Below are 19,865 nucleotides of genomic sequence, written 5' to 3'. Positions count from 1 at the left end.
CGGCGGGATGAACTGTGATGTCGAACAATATCTTCTTGCCACGTCCGATGATTGCTACGATGTGATTGTGTTGGCTGAAACCTGGCTCGATTCCCGTACCCTATCTAGCCAGGTCTTTGGTCCTCGCTGCGACCGTGGCCCCATGAACAGTCGCAAATCAACCGGAGGAGGAGTTCTAATCGCAGTGAAGAAAACACGAAAAGCAAGAGTTATTGACAATGACTTATGCGGATATGTCGAGCAAGTATGGGTGCGTCTTCAGCTCACCAATCGTTTGGTGTTCCTGTGTGGACTATACATACCTCTTGATCGTGTTCGCGACGATACACTGATTGAAGCCCACACACAATCAGTCTTGTCAGTGATCGAAATGACGAATGCTTCGGACGAAATCATCATTATCGTCGATTTCAATTTGCCAGGAATTTCGTGGAGTTCCTCCTGGAACGGGTTCCTTCACATAGATATGGAACGATCTTCATTACAGTCACGCGTCCACGTGTTTTTGACGTAGGACTTACGTCTTTCTTTACTATACTGGGTGTCATTTAAATTTTTGGAAATCGAGATCGTTTCACTGACAGGGAAGATTTTGTACGCTACTAGCGCCTTCATCTTTCAATGGATTTTGAAGATTTATATATCAATCGACTCGGACACTCTCCACCATTTTGCCTATTTCATTGAAACTTTAGATTATTAACGATAAGCTATTGAAAATTTCAATTCTTGTCAAAGCCAGTAAAAATTTCATATGTAACCAATCCCGTGCATTTCTAACACGGACATCAGAATGCGGTATGCCACGGGCCTTCGGGTCTACCGGAAGCTTTTTTTTTGGTGTATAAAAGAAGCAGTGCCTACCGTGTGCGAGTCAATACAATTTGTGACAGCAACGCGTACTGACGTGCTTTTTGCTCGCGCATTTTACGTTTCGATCGTTCGTTCGCTGTGTTTACGACAACATGCAGTCACCAGCGGTAGAACTGCCGGTGGGTCTGCGAATATGCATGAAAGAAGTGGGCGCATTTTTTGTCATTCTGTGCTTGATGATGGTCGGATGCAGTGGTGTCGGTTGCGATGGATGCAATCGCCCATCGCATCGCTCGGAGTTCACGGCTAGAGGCCGATGATGGCTGAGGCAGCGGTGGTGGATGAAGAAGAATAAAATTAGAGAGATTTGGTCTGCTCATCCAGGTGATTGGTTTCATAATCCACATGATCCCGGGATGGGTACGAGTCATGTCATATGACTGACCATATGTTAAGTTGTGCTTGGTACTAAACGACACGTACATTGAAACATGGTTCTGATTCCGCAGCAAAAAAATAATCAACTATACACTGATGAAAATAAAAATTTGATTATAATACCTATAACTATAGTTACTTTCATTTATTGCAGAAGGCATTAACAATTGAAGATGCACAATCAGCAATAGTGTTATTACCCATTTTAGATTAGAAAACTTCGCTGTATTACATGTAAATGTTTTAAAAAAGTCCGCAAAGATCATTTCCGGAAGATTATTTAAATAAACTTTATCTTATTTTTCGTTTTTCATTTTCTAAGAAATTGTTTTATTAAATTTGACGTAGTCTCGGAGTTTGGAAACATAACATTAAATAATTTTTCGTTGACGTATTACACCCAAAACATTTTTTTGTGACATTCTTTGCATTAGGCATTTTGTAACAAATCTCGCGTACAAACCGATCAGAGAATGTTATACTTGTTAATACAGCTCATTGCATTAAGTCAGTTTATTTGGTTTCGATCAATACATCCAAACGAATCTCGTTGGCTCCTCCTAGAACAAGTGTATGAATCGTGTACAGCAATATAACTTCAACCCATACAATCTTCCTGATTCCATTTAGCTTGATAACGGAAAAGGACACAAATATGCATGGTGCTTATTCCGCTCATATCACTCATCGCTATCCCTGTTACACTTCCACTTGTCACATCCGGAAAGCATGAAACGTGGATTATCATTGCCTTTGGTCGCATCGTTCCTCATCTGGTAAATAGTCCAGATGGATAGCGCGTCAGTTTAGATGTGCTTAAGGTGGAGGGTCCGCGTTCAATTCCCGTCTTTGACCGATTTTTTTTTGTATGGTTGCTAAGGCTGTCGAAGTGTACAGCAATTCATTCCTCGATGGGAGTATAAAATTAGATGCAATGTAGACACAAACACATAACCGGTTCTTATTTTCTCGTGCCTGGGGACCTAATGCAAGGGCCTGCCGAATACTTAATACAATCTGTGCATATGTCGCAAATTATGGCAAACTGTACACGAAACTAATGCGAGGTTGCAATAAAATGTTGCAATCTCTGGTTGGGTGTAGTACCTCCTCTATTTTAGTAGGTTACTGCTTTTCAGCAGTAAGCACGAATGTTAGCAAAAAGAAGCAATGAAATTGGTGCTGTATTTCTTTGTTTGAAAAACGGGACAAATTCCTAAAATAGCACATTTTGCCCAAGTCTGAAAATTTTATATCTAAATAGACTTTTTAAACTTCAAATCATCAATAAGAAATCTATAGATGCCCTACATTTGCTTCGGTAAATAAGGGCTTAATAGTTAGAAACAAAGCAATTCTAATTATGTTTTGAATTATTAGTTTTATTTCCAGAAGTTTTGAATAAACAAATTGCTAATAATTTTACACAGCATGTAAGTTGTCGTTACCAATATTAATACCTATGATCAAACTCCATAGATCCAAAAGTTAGAAGTAAAATGTAAATACGTTACGTTTATACAAGTCCTACGTCTAATCGCGGTTATGTTGAAAACATTACCCATTGCTCGTTTTTCAGCGCTCAGGACGCTGCTCCGCTAATTTTGCATGCTCCATCACCGTTAGTTAAAGTAGTTAACCATCATCCTTCGTTGATACTCAAGCTGAACAACACGCGAGCCAATGTTGTTGCATCGATCGAGCCCATAATCTACAATTTCCATAACGCCGATCATCATAGCATTGCTGAGTTCTTTGCTACATTGGACTGGGTTGACATTCTTGGCGGTTGTGATGCAGAGAATGCGGCATTGACTTTTTCGCATATTATTGGACACGTGATTGAAAGACATGTTCCTAAGAAAATCGTCGCTCCTAATAGTTGTCCTTGGCAGACCCGTCAGCTTCGTAGAATGAAAACTGCTAAAAGAGCTGCTCTCAAGCGCTATTCCAAACACTGTTCCTTATCGTTGCGTGAGCACTACAAAAAATTAAACTCTGCGTACAAGATTGTTAGCCGCCTCTGTTTTTCTCAATATCAGCAAAATATACAGCAAAACTTGAGGACCAGGCCTTAAACGTTCTGGAAGTACATAAATGAACAAAGGAAACAAGCTGGGCTCCCTACAACAATGACTCTGGACGAGGAAGTGGCCTCTACACCCCAATCCATCTGTCAGCTATTTGCCGACAAGTTTGTGAGCACCTATTGTAACGAAGTCATCTCTGATGTCACAATCGCTGAGGCTGCTGACAACGTTCCTGCAGTCGGGATCACTTGGGCCACGTTTTTCGTAGATGCAGAAATGATCCGTAAAGCTAACTCGCGGTTAAAATCATCCATGAGTCCAGGTCCGGATGGCATTCCTTCTGCGATCTTGAAAAGGCATATCGAACTTCTGCTCGCTCCCTTTCAACTGATTTTCAACAAATCGCTATCCAGTGGACTTTTTCCGTCCGTGTGGAAAACCGCTACAATGTTTCCCGTGTACAAGAAGGGCGATCGAAAAGATGTCAACAATTATCGCGGCATCTCATCCTTGTGCGCTGCATCCAAATTATTCGAGCTAGTTATAACAGAACCACTCATATCTCACTGTAAGCAACATCTGAGTGCCGATCAACATGGGATCATCTCAGGCAGATCTACGACCACTAATCTTTTGTGCCTAACTTCGAGCATTACCGACAGCTTTGTGCAGAAAGCGCAAACGGACGTTGTCTATACGGACCTATACGGACCTATCTGCAGCTTTCGATAAAATTAACCACGCTATCACGTTTGCGAAATTGGAAAGGCTTGGGATTGCTGGTTATCTTTTGCGCTGGTTCTATTCATATCTCACCGGACGGAGACTGTCTGTTACGGTAGGCAATTCTCAGTCCACTGAATTTTTGGCAACCTCAGGCATTCCTCAGGGAAGCCATCTTGGCCCCTTGATATTCCTCTTGTATTTCAACGATGTAAACAATGTGCTTCGAGGACCGCGACTGTCGTATGCGGATGATATGAAGCTCTATGCACTAATTCGGTCTATCTCTGACGCAATGGACCTACAACAAGATATTAATTCATTTGCGACTTGGTGCACATTGAACCGGATGGTTGTCAATCCTAGCAAATGTTCCGTGATCTCTTTCACTCGTGTACGTCAGCCAAAAATGTACAACTACGAGCTCAATGGAATTGTGATGCAACGTGTGAACTGTATAAAGGATCTTGGTGTTATTCTAGATACGCAGCTAACATTCAAGCATCATGTCTCTTACGTGATTGAGAAGGCTTCTAGAACATTAGGATTCATCTTTCGCGTCGCCAAGGGTTTCACCAATGTTTATTGCTTGAAATCACTGTACTGTTCGCTGGTTCGATCTACGCTGGAATATTGTTCCGCTGTATGGCATCCTAATTACCAGAACGGATCAGTAAGGATTGAATCTGTTCAACGCCGCTTCATTCGTTTTGCTCTTCGGTTGCTTCCATGGCGAAACCCATTCCGGTTACCAAGTTATAGCAGCCGTTGTCAATTAATTAATCTTGAAAGCCTACAATTGCGGAGGCACATTGCACGGGCCATGGTCGTTGCTGATACGCTCCAAGGCAGAATCGACTGCCCTGAAATTCTGGAATCAGTAAACTTGAACGTTCGACCTAGGGCACTGCGAAATAACGGAATGCTGAGGATACCTTTTCGAAGAACGAATTACGGACAACGCGGAGCGATGGTGGGTCTACAGCGGGCATTCAACGAGGTTGCCCATGTTTTGATTTTAATCTATCCCGACTGAATATTAGTCGTCATTTTACAAGGGCTTATTCTGCCATGTTTCATAATTAACGATGATTTTATTATAATTACTTTTATTAGTATTAATTAGGATAAGCATCATTAGGACCTAAGTTGTCTGTTGATGAATCAAACAATAAATAAAGAATAAAGAAAGGCGCACGGATCAAGAAAGCAAGCAGCCGGTAGTCCTCTAAGGACACGAGACCTGGACGATGCTCATGGAGGACCAACGCGCACTTGAAGTTTTCGAAAGGAAAGTGCTGCGTACCATCTGTGGTGGGGTGCAGATGGCGGACGGTACGTGGAGGAGGCGAATGAACCACGAGTTGCATCAGCTGTTGGGAGAACCATCCATCGTTCACACCGCGAAAATCGAACGACTGCGGTGGGCCGGGCACGTAGCCAGAATGTCGGACAGTAACCCGGTGAAAATGGTTCTCGACAATGATCCGACGGGCACAAGAAGGCGAGGTGCGCAGCGGGCAAGGTGGACCGATCAGGTGGAAGATGACTTGCGGACCCTCCGTAGACTGCGTGGTTGGCGACGTGTAGCCATGGACCGAGCCGAATGGAGAAGACTCTTATATACCGCACAGGCCACTTCGGCCTTAGTCTGAATAAATAAAAAATTGTTTTCAAATATGTATAAATCATCATCATTGATTACATATTTTGATCTCATTTGCTCTTGTCATAGTCATAAGACTCGACTCGTCAAGTACGAGACACTGAGGACGACCTTACTGTTAAAGTCGAAATACGTATCTGTCAAGGTACAATTAAGTGGTGGAATTAAATGGGATTGTACAAACTGGTCTTATGACAAGTGAAGACATTCCACTAAAAAGCTCAAAATAATTTTCTTAGCTCATTTTGCTGTAGATTACTAAATTGAATGATATGACATCAAACTGTGTACTTATTTTGTTATCGGAAAACAATATCAAAATTACCCAAGTAACCATTACAACTATATTTCGCCTTTACGGCTATATAAGGCTATTACAGAGCCACTATAAAGTTTGTTAGATCTGTGCCAGCATTATAGTCGCACGTACGGCTTATTTTAATGCTTACGGTTACCTGGGTAGTTTTCGATTTGCTCTCATCGACAGCAGAATAGTTTTTGATTGGATATCATAGTAAGATATTTCTGCTATTACTTTTGTTATTGTAATCGTTAAAACGACCAAAAAGATATCAAATTAAGTAAACATAATCGATGATTTCACAACATTAAAACAAGTTATTGATTTGCTCTTAAGCTTTGCTCGGGTAGGTTTCTACCAAATAGTCTTTTCGGTTAAACGACATATTCAGCCTAACAGCTTTCAGCCTTGTGGCTTTCTGCCGAACGACTCTTTTCTGTTCAAAAATTCAATTTCAATTAGATTTTATTTGGATTTCAACGGTAAATCCTTCGTAATTTTCAACCTTAGTATTTACGGAAAGCTTTTCAAAATTTTAATAACATATTGTTTGGAATTTTCATGGAAATAATTGATATCTTCACGAAAAATTCTCTGGAGTTTCAACGTGATGTTGTAGAGATCTATCAGGAAATGATACGGAAATTGTACTGAATCTTTGGAGTTTCCTTGGAGTTAAATTTGAATCGGTGTGGAAAATTATAATCAGCGGCGTCACAAATTTTAAATGTCGGCGGCGGCGGTGGCGTGCCAGAAACTGTCGACGGCGGCGGCGTGGCTCAAGGACGCACATTTCTACCTCCCTCAAGTTTTGAAAATGCCAAATTTTCTATCTTTTGGATAAATCGATTTTGATAACTTTTTACATCCAGAAACATCCGAAACAAAAAGTGGGGATAATGTGTGTGTCCCTAAGGAATTCTAATTATGTACCATAGATCGTAATATATAAATTTTCTTCTTGAATAACAAAATAACCCATTCTCAGACAACCGCCAAGATGCAAGGGATCAGTTAATATACGGGAACAATTCCATTCCATCAATTTAGATAATTTGATTTATTACTATAGTTTACACTGCCATTATTTTCCATATTTCATTATACTTATTTTTCATATTTCACTCTATTTATTTTTCATATTTTTACATTTTAATTTTTTATGTTTCCATATTTTTATAATTTTATATTTTTACATTGTATATTTTTTTAGTTACGTATTTTATACCTTCCAAATCTTACACTTTTATGTATATTATTTTTCTGTATTAAATTTTTTATATTATTATGTTTTTATATTATCATATTTTCATATTTCTTCAAAATTAACATAACACCTTCTTATTTGATATTTAATGTTTTAATATTTTAAAACTTTTATATTTTGTATTTTTGTATTGTCATATTTTTATAATATATTTTGTATTTTCATATATAATTTGCATATTTACATATTTCTATATTTTCATATCTTCATTTTTCAATTTCTTTTTTCAATTTTATTCTCTTATTACATTATATTTTTAGGTTTCTTATTTTCATTTTTTCATATTTTCATGCTTTTATATATATTTATTATTGTATTATGTACCTTCATATTTTCATGATTTAACATTTTCATAGTACACTACAAAACATCCCAGGCATGAAAGCTTCACAACCTGCCATGTAACCTTTATGCAGACGACGTCCTGGCACATGACCTGCTATCTGATACTCATAACATTCTAAATAATAATTAAATTCATTACAATTTCCAGCTTTTTCATAAGAGATGTACATCCCGAGTAAACCTCGGCTCCTAGTTGATGTTATATTCTAAAAATATATATAAAATTTGATATAATTTCTTATTATTATGTTATTCATTTCACTACATATTTATATACAACTACCAAAATAAGAACTGCTACTAAGGTGCGTATGGTACGGTATGTCCACGCATCCTTCAACCCCTGTAGATTCGTGATATGTATCATGTTGAAGGGACTACTTGAACACGATACATCTCGAAGAATCATCTCTGCGGCAAACACAACGCAGTGGGCCTGGCCGCTTTGAAGTTTATGTCATACCACTGGTATGCTGTGAGCCTCAATATTGACAAGAAAAATTATTGGGCGTCATCTAACTCAATGATTTTCCAGGATGCTTTCTTTGTACTGGCTGCGTTTGTGTTCGATTAGATTAGATTAGATTAGATAGTTTACACTGCCATTAAAAGATATATAGGGGAGGAGGTTCGGTTATGGGCACCCCTACGTATCTTTTGACAGATAACAGATGCTGTCATTCCAACAACTGCCATTTGTCTGCTATACACGTAAAAAAATAACCTTATATGTTATGGCAAAAAACCATTCGAAAATACTTATACTCTTCATTATACCTAATGAATGATCCCATATCATAAAGCTAATAATATTCTTAGAAACTTAATGAAAAGTATAAGTTTCCGAATGTATGTGACTAATGCGATGTATAAGTTTTTTCTTATACATGTCATTAAGCGCCTGCTTCGGCAAAAAAGTATTAGAAATATTAATAATAAACAACATTAAATTTTTTTACGTGTAGTAATACGATGTTCTATGGTATCGTTTTTGTACTATGAAAAAATCATTTTTTGGACCTCGATTCTGATTCTGAAGCATTATTTACTATATTTTTATAACACCATCATTCGAACAAATAATTTCGTTTATATCATTAGTGTTACTCACTTTTTGTGATTCCGGTTCTCATCCAATTAAGTCATCTATTATCAGGTAATTCAAAGTTCCAGACTGTAATCCGATATCAACCTGTTGAACTCTTTTTAGGACATCAAGTTATCCAGAACACGTTGCAATCTTCCCACTATCGCTTAAGGGCACTCAGAAAGTAGCACTAGCACTCCGCTTCTTTCGCCCTTTGGCGGTTGTCTTCTTCGGCTAGATCCACACAATCTACAATTCCATCAGGCCCATCAACTCGAACATGTACACCTAGGTTTCACTTTGCTGGGCGGTGCTGGGCTCGGCCACGAATGATCACTTCTTCAGAGTAGCGGGTACCGTTTTCCTTTGCTCCTGCTTCACACCGAGCTTCTTTGATATTTTAGCGAAACCACAAAAATTTACACCCGCCGATTCAAGTAGGTACACGCGGGACAAGGCCCACCGGTCCGGCCGTATAAACACTTCTTCTCCCTTCTGTGAACACACTCTCACACGCCCCAGCAGCCGGCAGTGCGACGAGACGAGAATCAAGAAACACAACAGCAACACATCCGCATCCGCAGATCGCGACACGAAAACTTTCTTAAATGCTCCCACTTCTGCACGTCTGGAGGTCCCTTCCAAAGCCCAAATTCGCGCGGATCAACTTTTTATCGCCAGCACCACTAAACTGCCTCACAACCGTTACACATGAACGCTGAAAGCAAACTGACAAATTCCTTTTACTTCCAGCTCAGCATTCCGTCGCCGTCGTCTTGTCGGCCGTCAACGCGCGCGCGGCAAAACAGAGGGGTGGCAGAGAGACATGAACATGAATTGGAGCTGTGTTGAATTCACTGGTTCGCCCCAAGCCCAAACCAGATTTATAAGACTTAACCACGTGAACCGGTGTGGAGCCTCGCTCACTTGTCTCTTGCAACATATCCCGATCAAAAACCACCCAACAAGCGAGAAACTCCCGCAACCATTTGGTTCATTCACGGTCGAGCTGAACTCCGAAGGAGATTCGCTTTGCTCTCTGATTTCCCTTACGTTCTCTCATGGCATCTCACGTTCTCGCGGAAAAATCGTGGAAGGAAAGCTGCAATGTTTTGTAAACATTGTAGTTTTCCTTTTCCGCCCGGCGCGAGTTTGAGTTTACCATCATCGACCAATAAGTGCGCAGCGGGGCGGGTGAAAACAAATCTATCGATCAGCAGTGGTATGAGCACGTGGTAGGTAAGCACAAAAAGCTTAGACCAGAGCATGTAGCTTTGAGTGTGTCAAAGAAAAAGCTGGTATGAAGCTTTCAATGGTCAGTCATTGTGGTTAAAGTTTGATAATATAGAAATGGTGAAAACTGCACTGTGGTTGGGAATGTATGCTGGTAATGGACTCTCTACGTATAATGGACCCCAAAACATTGTAACTGATTACTGGGATTAACATTCTAGGGAGGATCATGTATAAGCATATCGGAAATGGAACCTACAGATCAAAGAGGACAAAAAAAGATTTACATATAAACAAACTCCCTAATACTTACATATATTTATTCAAGGTATCCCTGAAACACCCACTCAGGAAAGTAGGTTAAGAGCCAGTTCGCGAGAAGCGCGACCCCCTCTTGTATCGATATTCTCCGATTTGGATGAAATTTTCAGGGTTTGTTCATATATGTAAGAGAAGACATTTAGCAAATTTTCAGATTTTTTCATTGAGGGGAAGTGGGGTAAAACGGCCCTTCAAAAATTATTGTTCAAAAATCGCCAAAACCAAAAAAATGCAATAACTTTGGCAATGAATGACCGATTTTGTTTAAATTTTGCACGCTTTTTCTACTCAATTAGTACTTTATACCAAGTGGTTAATAGGGTTATAAAGTTATTGAGGAGAAAAATGACTTTTTCGATAAAAAATGGTCGTTTTTCCAAAGGGAATATTTTTCACCAACAGATCTAGGATAAAAAACTAAACCCGCGACCCACCACTTTGGGAAACTATGGGATAGAGTATCAATTGTCTGACGATTAGAAAACACACCCCTCATGAAAATACTTCAAATTTTAGGATACACGTTTCTACACTCATAGATAAAATATAAAAATTGTAGATCGCTTAATCAATTAATTAAAAGATTACCAAGCAAAACTGTTTTATTCTCGGCTTAATTTACACCACCTGAAAGTGCTTGTCTACCTCAACAAGACTGTGTAGTTGATTGTAAAAATGATGCTTTAAATATCAGCCTTTTTCCCTTGAAATCTTTACTAACCTTTTATGAACATATTTCCAACCAACCATAAGGTGTGGTTTGCTAAGAAGTAGTACTTGGGTAGTAACAGCTTGCAATACTTTTTGAGAAATCTATCTATTGCTTTTTTCACCGAGGAATAGACTACCGTGTTGAAGTACCAAAACAAATGTTCTCACTTCCGAATGGATGGAAACTAGCTAAAGCATTTATTTTGGTGGAACAATATTTTTGAACGGGAGTTTAAGACGGCGCTAAGTTTACAATACCTCCGCCGGAATATTATAGAAATGACATGACTAGTTGACTAGTTCACGTTATTTTTTGAGATTGAGAGATTGTGAAGGATTTAATTGTTGACAGATAAAAAACCATAAAATAACTAAGCTTGGAAGAATTTCGAAGCAAACTAGCAAAATCACTAGATTAGTTGCCAGTTGGGTCGGAATAATCAAATCTAAGAAGTGTGGTTACGATTATCTTGTTTCGTAACATTATTTATATTTGGAGATCTATTTTACCCCTCTCTCCCCATCCCAATATTTTGCCAAATAGTTTCATCTACAGATTATAATACATATATATGTAGATATAACCTTAAATAAACCTTGTAAGTTTCAGCCAGATGCTGAAACATCGATAAAATGGAGTTGCGATTCTCACAAACTGGCTTGCAAACAAACATTGCAATGTGCAGAAACTCATAATTTGATTGATTGTTCTTAAGTCGGGGCACTGAAATAAGTTTCAATAAGTTTGATGTATATTCTGCTTGAGCTCACATATAAAAATTTATGAATTTTTGACATTTTATTTTTACAAGGCTACTTTACCCAATTTACCGAAATTGCTCGTTTGTCGTTAAAAATAATTGTTTTTTTTTCGCATAGATGTAAAAGGAACATCACTACCGGTACCCACATTAATTGTAGCTTATTCAAAAATATCAACAAGCACGTTCGCCGAATTCGTTCATTTTTGTTTCAGTTTGCGAAAGACGTGCTAATGTTTAAGGCACTTATTTTGGTTCTATTTTACTTCTGTTGAAAATTGTTCTGCAAATAGTTTGCTATCTAATATAGATCAGCGAAGGATATGCGTATCTATTGAGTCGAAAAATATAGATGATTGAAAGGAAGAAGAAACAGTTTTTTTTAAACTTATGTATTTCCTGCTAGAACTCACATAAAAATATGATGTATTTTTTGACATTTATTTTTAAAGGACTATTTTACCCTACACTCCCCTAATAGAAAATTCTGGTTTTTACATTCCACTTAGACAAAAAAGTTTGGACAGTTTTCATCAGATCGGAAAACATCAACATAAGTAGGGTCGAAATGTGTGCGAACTTTCTTAAGAATAAACAGTGTTGCAGAAAATTGTTTTTTTCTTAGAAATTCTTGAGTTGGCGCTTCTGAATTAAATATGAGATGAAAGCTCTTTAGTTCCTTAATTGCCTTACGGGTTTAGTTTTTATCCTAGATCTGTTGGTGAAAAATATTCCCTTTGAAAAACGACCATTTTTATCGAAAAGTCATTTTCTCCTCAAGTAAACAATTTTATAACCATATTAACCACTTGATATAAAGTACTAATTGAGTAGAAAAAGCGTGCAAAATTTAAACAAAATCGATCAGTCATTGCCAAAGTTATTGCATTTTTTTGGTTTTAACGATTTTTTAACAATAATTTTTGAAGGGCCATTTTACCCCACTTCCCCTAAATGAAAAAGTCTGAAAATTTGCTAAACGTCTTCTCTTACATATATGAACAAACCCTGAAAATTTCATCCAAATCGGAGAACATCGTTGCAACCTCCCTTGGAAAGGGGGTCGTGCTTCTCGCGAACTGGCTCTTAAAAGACCCAATAGTGAACCCCCTAGTAGCGGTATTTTAAACATGATGCCATAAGGCGAGGAAGTATCTAATGTGTTCAATTCGCATAGTATTTTTATTTATTTTTATTTAACTAATTTTATTTGCTAATTATCTAATACATGCATTCATCTCTTAGACTAGGTGTTCCGTGTTTTCTTAACACTATCATCCTTATTTGCTACGTCATATTTTTAGTTATTATTAAGGTGGTTATACAACAAAGCCACAAATCGGCCATCTTGGAAACCACGTGCTTTTTCTAGTGATTTTCAAGAGCACGAATTGAGAGAACAACAACGCCCATGGGGATCACAACATCTGTAGTTCGTTTGATTACTCATGCTAAGCAATCGACTTTAATTTCAGCATTGTACAAAAAATATTACGCTGGTTTTGAACTTTTCATAATAAAAACCGTGTGGTGAATTTGAAATTCACCACATGGCTTGATTGTATAATCACCTTAATACATTTCAATTGCCTCTGGCAGTTAGAATTTTTTTCCTGTGGTTGAATTGAACCATGTAGGAATTACAATGTTTTCTACTAAAACTAAACTTAACCTATTTAATACTAAGGGTACAAGGAGTTAATCGTTGCAATAGAAGATTGTAACGATTTTTGTCTAAAATTGGAAATTATTTTGTTGGACATTTGTTGCAATGTCTCAATATTAGAAATTCTATGAAGTTCATTGGTACTATACCACGGAGGCAACTTCAGAATCATTTTCAAAATTTTATTTTGAATCCTCTGGAGTGCCTTCTTTCTGGTATTGCAGCAACTAGTCCATATTGGCACAGCATACAACACGGCAGGTCTAAAAATTTGTTTGTAAATCAAAAGTTTGTTCTAAAGACAAAGTTTTGATTTTCTGTTTATAAGTGGATATAAACACTTAATATATTTGTTACATTTGGCTTGAAGGCCTTCAATGTGATTTTTAAAAGTTAATTTTTGATCTAGCAGAAGTCCTAAATATTTAGCTTCGCTAGACCAATTAATTGGAACCCCGTTCATAGTGACAATATGTCTGCTAGAAGGTTTCAAATAAGAAGCTCTCGGCTTATGTGGAAAAATTATAAGCTGAGTTTTGGAAGCATTCGGGAAATTTTCCATTTTGCAAGTAAGTGGAGAAAATATCTAAACTTTTTTGCAATCTACTACAAATGACACGAAGGCTTTGCCCTTTGGCTGAGAGACATGTGTCATCTGCAAACAAAGATTTTGGACACCCTGGTGGTAAATCAGGTAAGTCAGAAGTAAAAATGTTATACAATATGGGCCCTAGTACGCTGCCTTGGGGGACACCTGCCCTTACAGGAAATCTATCAGATTTAGAATTCTGATAGTTTAGCTGCAGTGAGCGATCTGATAAATAATTTTGGATCAGTTTAATGATGTACAGAGGAAAATTAAAATTCATCAATTTTACAATCAAACCTTCATGCCAAACACTGTCAAATGCTTTCTCTATATCAAGAAGAGCAACTCCAGTCGAATATCCTTCAGATTTGTTGAGCCGAATTAAGTTCGTAACTCTTAATAACTGATGAGTGGTTGAATGCCCATGGCGAAAACCAAATTGCTCATCAGCAAAAATAGAATTGTCATTAATATGAACCATCATTCTATTTAAAATAATCTTTTCAAACAGTTTGCTTATTGAAGAAAGCAAACTGATTAAGGATAACTAGAAGCCTCAGCTGGATTTTGTCCAGCTTCAAAATTGGAACTACATTAGCGATTATCCATTTATCGAGAAAGTATGCCAATTGAACACATGAGATAAATAAATTATCCAAAAAGGAGAAAGGGCCCTCAGGCAGGTTTTTGATAAGTATGTAGAAAATACCATCATCACCTGGGCTTTCATATTTTTAAATTTTCTAGTAATAGATCTCACTTCATCCAAATTAGTTCCCTTGATTGAGAATGTCTTTGAATCTCCGTGTAACCTGATCCTCAATTGGACTAGTGAGACCTAGACTAAAATTATGGGCACTCTCGAACTGCTGAGCAAGTTTTTGAGCCTTTTCGCCATTTGTTAATAAAGCTTTATTTCCCTCTTTAAGCGCTGGAATTGGCTTTTGAGGTTTTTAAGAATTTTGTTAATTTCCAAAAGGGTTTCGAACTGGGATCCAACTTCGAGACATTATTCTCAAAGTTGGTATTTCTCAGAATAGCGAAACGTTTTTTAATTTCATTTTGCAAATCTCGCCAAATAACTTTCAACGCGGGATCGCGAGTTCTTTGGTATTGTCTTCTTCTCACATTTTTAGGACGGATCAGTAGCTGAAGATCGTCGTCAATAATAATGGAGTTGAATTTAACTTCACATTTCGGAATTGCAATGCCTTAATTAAATTTGTCAAAGATACGAGAGCATTATCAATATCACTTTTGGTATCGAGAGAAAAATCAACATCAAAATTCCTATCGATATACGTTTTATTTAAATCCCAATCAGCTCTATGATAATTAAAAGTAGAGCTGATTTTATTAAAAAAGGCTTCTTGTGAGATTTCAAACGTTACAGGAAGGTGATCAGAGTCAAAGTCAGCATGAGTTACCAATTGGCCACACAGCTGACTTGAATCCGTTAAAACTAGGGTAACGGCTGTATTTTGGACCGGGCTCATATTTTGGACCACCTAGCTGAATTTTGCTTTTATATCACACAAAACTAAATAAAACTGCAACATTTAAATTTTATTGCAAAAAGAAACTATTCATGAAGTATCTCCTACATTTGTTTCTTATAAAATATAACCATTATTAAGAATATTTTCATGTATTTACTTATTCTGGCTGGATTAGACCAAAACCAAGACGACATGGAAAAATTGAATTCAATTTTCAAAAGCTGTTAGTTTATTTGTACATAGATTTAAAACATATGAATGATGTTGTTGACTTATTAGAACCTAATTGAAGCAGTTTCAGACCTGGATCAAAACATTGTAAGTTTAAAAACAGTATTCTGAGGCATGTCCAAAATAGGTTCATTTTTCAATGATCCGAACATATTTTCGACATATCTTCTATTTAGTTCCTAGATCTCTTACACTTTTGCCTTTTTGCTACCAGAGAGGTGAGCCAGCCAAGGGCTGAAAGCCTCTTAAATGATGGCAATAATAATAATAACTTTTGTTTTTACCAACCAGTTATTTCTCTAGTAACAAATAATTCATAAACTACTGTTCATACCGCATTTATAAATTACCGTTTATTTATGTAAGCCCTAGAAAAATGTCTATTAAACCAACATGTTACTGTTTTCATTGTTTTCATACGAAAATAGTTAAGAAAGCTCCATGACAAGAACCAAACTTTGCTAGAGCTCTCCGTCCGTGATGCTTGCCAATGCAACAGAGTTCCGTGTTATACGATTATGTTTCGTTTGGAAAAAGAATGTGCAAAGAGCAAGTAAGAACCGGGCAACCCACAACTATCAATGACGCATATGGAACAGATCTGGAAAACTACATACAAAATATGGCAGGATAGGAGTGACCAGGTGCATACATCACGGTCATGGGCCACACGTTTGTTTTGCTTTGATGAAGCTGTTCCGAGTGGTACTGAAATTGATATTAGTTTTAATACTCTTAGCTAGTAGATATTATTCTAAGCTTTTGAGTGCTTATAAAAATGTATTGCTTAACAAGGACTTAAAGGATGAAACGCCGAAAATTATGGAGATCGCTAATTTAAATAGTAACATAACTTTGCAAGCAATACACAATTATTCGAGTGGTCCAAAATATGTGCAATAGGTGGTCCAAAATAAAAACAGGTGGTCCAAAATTAAATCTAACATATCTTCAGAATTTACGATAGTTTAGCTCTTTCGGTGGGATTTACAAATATTTTTACCTACAAATCCTACCTAGCATTCACCACTTCTTAGTTGCATAGGAAATTGATCACGCATTATTACAAAATCTAGCTTTTATTCGAAAAATTGTTTGGCCATCTCCTAAAGTGGTCCAAAATACCTCCCTTACCCTAAATCAATTGTAGAAGGATTTCGACTGGAAGAAAAACATGTTGGGCCATTGGGATATTGAATAGTATAATATCCTGCAGAACAATCTTCAAATAAAATTTTACCATTGGAATTGCTTTGAGCATTATTCCATGAACGGTGTTTGGCATTGAAGTCACCAATTACGAAGAATTTTGATTTGTTGCGAGTCAGAATTTGAAGATCAGCTTTCAACAAATTCTTTTGCTGCCCATTGCATTGAAAAGGCAAGTAGGCTGCAATGAAGGAAAATTGTCCAAAATTTGTTTCAACAGAAACTCCCAAGGTTTCAAAAACTTTGGTTTCGAACGAAGAAAATAATTTATGTTTGATACGTCTATTAATGACAATGGCGATCCCACCACAGGCGCTGTCAAGACGATCATTTCTGTAGATAAAATAATTTGGATCTCTTTTAATGGAGTCCTGGTTTTAAATAAGTTTCTGTTATAATGGCAATATGCACATTATGAACTGTTAGGAAGTTGAATAATTCATCTTCCTTACCCTTTAGAGAGCGGGCATTTCAATTTAGAACTTTCACACAATTATTTGGATCCATTGAAACGGAGTCCGATAACAATTTTTTGTGTGTACTTTATACCAACCTGAACAGCTTCAGGAATGGTATTTGCTTTGAACATTGCATCAATCATGTGATGCAATTGTCCAGTTAAAAAATCAAAATCGGAAGCAGTCATGCTACCTGAATCGGCAACATGACCGTTATTTTCCGTTGGGACATGGGTATAAACCTCATTTTGAGAAGAGAAATTTGGTCTACCAGCAGCGATGTTTGCATACGTAGGTACATTGGAAACATTGGAATTTACTGAAGTGCTTGCTACCCGTTGAGGAGCAGCAAAAATTGTTTATGAATTGTGGTGGGTATGAATTGCTCGACCGGTTTCGAATTTTGAGCGTTTGTAAAATTTCTACCCTTCGAATCTGGGATCCGATTGGAATTCCCCGTAATCAATTTTGCACGGGAATTAAAAACTCGTGAAGGGCATTCCCAGAAATTGGATTTATGATTGCCCCTACAATTTGGCGCACTTAAATTTATTGAAATCTTCTCTCACAGGACATGCGTCCTTGGAGTTAGAGATTCCACCACAAATCATGCATTTAGCATCCATGTGGCAATGTTTGGTTCCATGACCCCACTTTTGGCACTTACGGCACTGGGTGGGGTTTTGGAAATTTCCAGGCCTGCGGAAATGTTCCCATGTAACACGGACATGAGACATAATACAGGCCTTTTCCAAACTTTTTCATAGTATTTAGTTCACTTTTGTTAAAATGAACTAAATAGAATTCTTGAGAAATACCCCTCTGTGAAGTACCAGAGCGAGATTCCTTTTTCATCTTAATTACTTGGACTGGTGGAAATCTAAGTAACTGAGAAATTTCCATTTTAATCTCATCCAGTGATTTATCATCACTGGGAGACCGCTAAAGAATCGCTCAGTTTTGCTTTCGTGCGTGAATAATTTATGCCGCTTCTCAGTTGAATACTGAAGAAGACGTTTGCGATCGTCAAAGAATCCCGGCAAAACACGGAAGTTACCCTTCCTGGCAATCTGAAATGAAACCTTGATCCCCTGAATCAAGATTTCATTCCGAAAGCCAGAAAACTCGGCAACAGATACCACAATTGGCGGAATCCTTTGTTTCTTCGCATGAATCGAATCACCTGGGCTAAAAGTAGATTCGATTGCTCTGATTGCTCAGTTCGATAGGAGAAGAAACAATGTCAACATTAGATTTAGAAGGAATATCTGAAGTCTCCAGCTTCCTTTTATTTTTTCCGCGCTTGGGCAGGACGGTCTTGAAACCTTGTTTCTTTGAAGGAAGTGGAGAATTCAGAGACTCCCCTTCCTCTTGTTTTATTAATACTCATTTCTGAGCGTGGAGACGTGACCTTCTAAGAGGTTTTTTCCCAGAACGGTGTCCCTGTAGGATTACCACCGCTTGTCGGAATTTGACTTCCGCAAACGGGTCCAACGTAAAACGAAGGCACGGGTCCTTGCAAAGATCGTAACGGGATCAGTGGGTACAAATAGCGCTAAGAAGCACCGTTGAAATTAAAATAGCTTCGGGTAGTATTAAAAACTTCCTTCCGCAAAGAGAGAAAGAACCGCACAGCACGAAAGCACGATGCGGTCTGATTCGCATAGTATTTGATAACACGTTCTGCATCTCCCCTGCTTGATACATACATAAAACACTCAAATACACGATGTGTTGCGTTGTAACGGAGTATTTCGTAGATTGCATATGCATACTGATAGTTTTTCATGTATATTCTTTACCTTTCTTACCCCAATTGCTTATGGATTTCCATTTGGAATTCAATGGAAATCCAATTGGGGGTCCAAAATGATAAAACATGAAAGCTATCATTGCCGGCCACGCCCATCTTCTCCGTTACTAGGAAAGGGAAGGAAATGATGATATGACATCTACTTAACGAGAGGCCAGCGACTCACCGACGCCCTCATAGATGTCAAGGAATTGGATGGTGGGTAGGGTATGTGGTTTAGGAGTATCATTATAAGCAAATGATAGAAAATTTGTGGAAATACGTTGGGAGTGACTTTGCTAAGAAATTTATGTCACTCCATTATGATTTTCCTCGGATGGGGCGAAGGTATTAGCCTTGCCCTGGCTAATAGCCTAGGTTTAAGCGCCTTTGCTCGCTCTCTGAAATGAAAAAAGAGCAAAAAGAAATTAAATTCCCCTTCCCCCCTGATATGATAATGATTTTGATCAACAAATGAATTCTAAGTGGATGAATAAACGGCTGCAAACAAGCCTCTATTGTCGTAGCAGAAGCAAACCCGCCTCAATACGACAGGCAGAAGCACATGTTTGTGATTCAAGCGCGATCGATTACATAGTTGGGTAGAGAGAAAAGATACATAAAACACTCAAATACACGATGTTATTAAATGAAATGGTGATAGGTCATTTGGCATAAAGTCGTTTGGCATAACTTCCGTTCACCATAATGGCTGTTTGCCATAA

General features: G+C 37.8%; 1 protein-coding gene across 1 annotated transcript in view; it reads right to left on the bottom strand.

Moving 5' to 3' along the window:
• LOC134219247 (histone-lysine N-methyltransferase, H3 lysine-79 specific) overlaps nt 1-9,419 on the bottom strand; it is a 442,335-nt gene extending 432,916 nt beyond the window's left edge. The window contains exon 1 of the mRNA XM_062697950.1: nt 8,695-9,419. The gene's annotated coding sequence lies outside the window, so the exon portion shown is untranslated. The remainder of the gene's footprint in view (nt 1-8,694) is intronic.
• Between the last annotated feature and the right edge of the window lie 10,446 nt (nt 9,420-19,865).

Source organism: Armigeres subalbatus, chromosome 3 (genome assembly GCF_024139115.2).
Source record: "Armigeres subalbatus isolate Guangzhou_Male chromosome 3, GZ_Asu_2, whole genome shotgun sequence".
In the NCBI taxonomy this organism is placed as follows: Eukaryota; Metazoa; Arthropoda; class Insecta; order Diptera; family Culicidae; genus Armigeres; species Armigeres subalbatus.
Note: the sequence above shows the minus strand (reverse complement) of the source record. Positions and strands in the feature narration are given on the sequence as shown.